Consider the following 6,220-nt stretch of genomic DNA (forward strand, 5'->3'; position numbering starts at 1 on the left):
TCTGTTTTTCTCAAGTTGAGAATGCTATTCCACTGAAACGAATGGTATATCCAAGGCAAACACACAAACTGAATGACAAAAATATAAATACAAAATGTATTAAGCACCACAGGGGTCCACGTTTTACGTTGACAGATTGCAAAACATACATGCTGAAAAGAAAAATTCTGATTAGTGAGATTAGTAGCTCTGTTAGTTGATATGTGTGCTGCTAGGACGCAATCAACATCATTATGCAGTTAAAATAGACTGTGGTCTAGAAAGTTGATGGGTTGGATTTTTCCACTTGAAATAGTTGTTCTGATAGTTTTTTTAAAAGTAAAAGTAATCAGTAACTGATTACATGTTCCTCAACCACAATAACGTGAAGTGTCTACGATAAGTCTAGTATCGGCATGTTTTTATAAGCAGAGTCACGTGACCTAATGACGTCTCCAAATAAAGAAGTCCAGACATTCGTGGCATCACTCGACGTACTGTGCCTGAAATGTGTATACGGTCTAGGTATGTACATTGGAATGTAAACTCTAGGTGTTAAGACAATTTAAAATGAAAGTAGTATTGAATGGGAAAGTTAACACATACTGACATGGACAAATGAATACAGTTGTTCTGTCGGATGCGGGTGACACGAGAAATGCCACACCCGAATAATCTAAAATGCGCTGTCTACATGATGCCTTGAAAACTATACATGTAAAGATATGGCAATTCTATCATCATAAGTTAATTATGACGCGGTTGCTTGTTTTCATACGAAACCCTTAAAGCGAGAGGGTCGTCACCTGCGCACGCGCGGGAATTGAGTCCCAGACGATGATAACAACACACGCTAAAAACGCAAAGGCTTATGGGTAGACGCTTGTTTGTAAATAATGACGCGCTATGGCCGTCTGACGCATGCGCAGATGACGACTCCCCCGCTTTAATATAGGGTATAAAGTGGTAGTTGGAAATCGTTTTTGGAAATGACTTTTATCCGCATTATCTTACTGCATTGTAGTAATGGTGCAATAAATTCCTGGCACTATCGTGGGACAAACTCACATTAATTTACATCCCTGGGTTTCAATTATCCAATTAAACAGTATATTATAGCCCAACTTTAAGTAAAATTAGTCCCATGAGGTCCTATTTTGAAAGAAAAATCGATTGAACATTTTGTTTAAACAGACCTTAGGCTAAGTAACTATTGTAAATTGAACATCTCTGAGCCACAAGACATCAATGTTTTGCGTGTTGCGGCACACCGTACTTATCTCTGAACCACACGCCATCAACTGAATGTTTTGAGTACTGCACATCGTACTCACCATCTGTTACAGAGAGCCCAAAACAATAATCGCTCCCTGCAGACACACACATTCATTTACTATTACTTAATATTAATTTTAATTATAAAACATGGAATAAATAATCACTTTGAATGACTCCAAGCCTTATGATCTGCGCATGTTGCGTTACACTCACGTTTTCGCTGATTATTATTCCTTAAATGAACGACTTTTAGATATTATTTTGATTATACTGCGTATCACGCATTGTCATACATAGAACATTAAGTTCCATTGATCATACAGTAAATTATGGCTCCATGTTTGACGACTCACTAAATACGCTAAAGAATTTTACTGTGCGGTCTGAACTAATTACTTGTTATCACCAGGCGCGTTAAAAACCCGACAAGGATGTGTAGTTTTGTGGACAGTTGTATCACCCCTAAATGTAATAAATAACCCTAAATATCAACCCTATTTATAATAATGATCAACCCTGTATGTAATACCAACTCAATTTGTAATGACGATCAACCCTATTTGTAATATTAAACATATTAGTAAAAACAATAAATCATATTTGTAATACCAATCCTATTTGCGTCAACAATCAAAACTATTTGTAATACTAGTACTAACCCTATTTGTGATAACAATCACTTCTATTTGTAATAACGAACAACTCTCTTTGTAATACCAATTCCATTTTTAATAACAATCAACCCTATTGTAGGCATATGCATTCTACTCATAAAATTCTGATAGGGTTGGTATTAAAAAATGGAATTGATCATTATTACAGATATGATTGATTATTCCCTCTGAAGTTGATACACCATACCGGTAATATGTCTATTAATTTGTTCTAAAAAGGCATTTCAGATACAAGGGAAGCTAAATTTGATATACAGCACGAAATCAGTTTACTATGATATTGCAGAATAAGTTTTTTAATAGAATATGTCGCATTCCAAAGATTAAATGACTACGTTACCTTGTAATTAGATGTTGTGCTGATAAAGTAAGTTATGCTATATAAACTATAAATATAAAAAATGTTCCAGATAATATTTTGGTTATCCGACATTGTATAGAATACGATAAATGCGTGTTAGAAAAACTGTCCAGAAGCCAACATTATTTGAAGTGATCAGATTACATGCGTAATGCGTGGTGATGGAATGTACATTACCCTACAAATATTATGTTCACAATAGCAAATGGGAGTATAAAATTGTATAATCTAATAGGTCGGTGGTATATAATAGTTATACGTCGTACATGTCTTCGGAAGACACACTTTAATTAGCTGAAATGTACATTACTCAAGACAATGTACATTACATTACGTTACGTTATATTGCAATGAAGACTATCGAATGAACGTCTGAATATTGACTTTTTTTACATTCAACTACTATCAAATGATTCGTTGATCTTTGATTACGCATAGTTCATCTCAATGTAGTAGATTAACTGACTTACACGTACATTATTTATGTGTGACCATTAGTCACAATTATTCTGCCTAAATTAATTGTTTTTCTGTGCACGGGCATGTCATTTTGATAGTGTAAGTTACATATTTGGTAGATACATATATTAATTGAGTATTGAATTATTGAATAGACATTACAGATAGGACTGATTATTACATAGAATAGACATTACCTTCCAACAACAATGTTACTTATTTTATGTGAATTATAATATTATTGTTCATCATATTGACATATGACGGATGTACACGTGAACATGATATGATCACACTTGTCTTGTATTATCATATGTTTTGAAATAAGGTTATTACATTTATTAATTTTTCACACATTTTAGTATAATGTAATAGCCAATATAACGCCCTTGTTATTTTAACAACTTTGTTAGCAACGTGACCAGTGGGTCTAGACGAGAAAAACAATTTTTTCTATGAGTAGATTACAAACTATTTCCCCAAACATCAGTTGGAGATATATAATGTACAGACGTTTGTAATATTAAATATTGTATTTGACCGAACGGGTCAATACTACCCGGATACCAAGCGACAGTGTGAGGGTTGGGGGGAAATGAAGATAAAAGAAATGCATATTGTAAAACAACGGATAACTATATGGGAATGTAGCGTAGTAGTTTCTCAATAAAACATGCCTCTTTTTTTCTGCTATTTTATTTTATGGACTATGGTAATAAGTAAACACAGTGCTGCACGATTTGCATCACTCCAATATTGTTTCAATGTATCGGTCCAGTACATTCCTATGCAATGGTCCAGTGACTTTCATATAAACCAGAGTCCAACTAAAAGATCGGCATGTTTTTGAAAAAAACTATCGCATTATTAAACCCAAAAGTTAAGTAAACTATTACCACGATAAATAGAATACTAGTCATATATCAACCTATTTGAAAGTTTGCTTCCTCTGGAATAAAAAGTATTTAATTTACTTCAAACCATTTCTATATATTAGAACACATACAATCTACAAGCTTTTATTTATGAACCATATGCAAGTTATTTAAAAGGACGCATGATTCAAGTGTAAGTCTAGTGATTTTGTCTAAATTTTGTTAAATTATATTTCTAATTTGTTTATGTCAATAGAAAAATGACCGAGAGACTAAAGTGGCAAAAACAAACAACATATTCTGGAACAACACACGATATACAACACGATGGTTGTTGCAATAAATGATTATGTCCTTTGTCCTTTTGACAGCTTAGTTGGACCAGACAGATAATAGTTGTGGCAAAGTAAACTACAGAGCCAGTACATGCAGTACAGAATTCGAATCACCAGGGTAACAAGCGTGGTAACGATTCAGTAAGACATAAATGCAAGTAATCTTACAGTAATAGAATGTATTGTATTAAAGCGACGCATCCAAATAAATTTTCTGCATATGATAAAACATAAAATACATGTGGTAGGCAACATTACTATGCTTCTATAGGACACAAACATATCTATCTATACAACATTTTATTTTATACTCTTTGACAAGGCGTCAGATAGATCAATTTACAGCTTATAGTATCTGTAGTATCAGACACTGAATAGACGATTGAATTTTCATAACGAATGTTTGCATACTAAATTAGTACTAATAATCATGGGCGCCACTTGCAGTAATATATATATATACCCAGGTTTACTCAGTATTGTTAAGATAGGTAATATCAGATTATATTTTCTAAAATGGGTACCAAACTATATGATAGTATTATTTTATATCTATTAAGAATTTAGTGTTTTGATATATTGGTCTATCATGAACGACAACACTTTTGTTGATCGTCACTCTGCTGTTGGTTATCACACAACAGATATATAATGTATGTAAAACAGGAAAAGACATAGCCATATTGAGCCAATCATGGATTACCTACCAGGTAAATATCATAATGCACCACGCCACCGACATTTACCAATTCTACCGAAACAGAAATTGGATTCAAAAAATGATTAGAAAGAAAAACAGGTGGGTCATGTACGTGTTATGGTCTACAAGATGTTATTATAAAACGGGACAGGTTCCCAGCCTAACTTGAACTGTGAATGTAACATATCCGAACAGTTTCCGCTATGCAACTTGTATAATGGTTATCGACTAATATATGTAAATGATAGAGCGATATACAAGCACCATATCGACTGACATAGCGATATACAAGCACCATATCGACCGACATAGCGATATACAAGCACCATATCGACTGACATAGCGATATACAAGCACCATATCGACTGACATAGCGATATACAAGCACCATATCGACTGACATAGCGATATACAAGCACCATATCGACTGATATAGCGATATAAAATCCCTAGGTCGACAGAGACAGTGATATACCACCTCAATACCTCAATACCGACAGAGATAGAGACATCGAGAAACATAACGATATATACAACCTGAATATCGACGATGACAGACATATACAACCTTCATATCGATGGTACAACCGCTACATCAAAGAACACGGCGATATAAAGCCCTATATCCGACGAAAACAACGATATACAACCACCAAGAGCGCCGTGGAAACATGAAAGACAAACAAACGAGGGTGGTCTTAAAGCATGAAAGTCGTCACCTGCGCATGCGGTAGACAGCCATAGCGCGTCGTTGTTTACAAACACGCGTCTACCCATGAGCCTTTGCGTTTTAGAGTGCGTTGTTATCGTCGCTTGGGACTCAATCCCCGCGCGTGCGCAGGTGACGACCCTTCTGCTTTAAATCACGTCGCTAACCCTGATGGCACCTACGCAACAACAGAACAGCAAAACCAGCGCCACAAAGTCGGGTCAGTCAGTCAGTCAAAAATTTACGGGGCGAGTCATAAATTTACGGTCAGTGTATCGGTCTATTAAATTGAACGGCGAGAACACCTTAAGAAGCAAACTCATGTTTGTTATTCAAAAATGTCAAATAAGTCATTCAGTTTGATGATTTATAGTTTTGGGTGATAATGATTATACATGTAGTTTTATATAGGTAATCTTTGAAATGTTAACGTTGGCGACCAGCATCCCCAAGATGGTACGGAGGGGTTGTTCAAAAACACGTAACTCAGTTTGAAAAATAATTATTAGTAAACAAATGTATATACTCATGAACACATTACAGCGTGAAACATTTTTCTAAAGGATTGATTTTTGTAGAAATTTGTCATCAATTTGATTTGAGACGGGCTTTATCAGATCGTACTATATACTAGAGGCTGCGTATTTTACGGAGGTATGTCAATATACGAGTTAAATGCCTGGATACTGGCTAACAAACACCATTTACCAATTAATGAATATTAATTATTTTCAAGAGATATGGCAAAGGAAAATTGCAAAGCCGGGATAATGGAATTGATAACATGGGTGAAAACGCACTCATTAAAATGTCAGAATGTCATTTTATGCTCAATACACTTTCAATTATG

Source organism: Saccoglossus kowalevskii, chromosome 19 (assembly GCF_978046115.1).
Source record: "Saccoglossus kowalevskii chromosome 19, keSacKowa6.1, whole genome shotgun sequence".
Lineage (NCBI taxonomy): Eukaryota > Metazoa > Hemichordata > Enteropneusta > Harrimaniidae > Saccoglossus > Saccoglossus kowalevskii.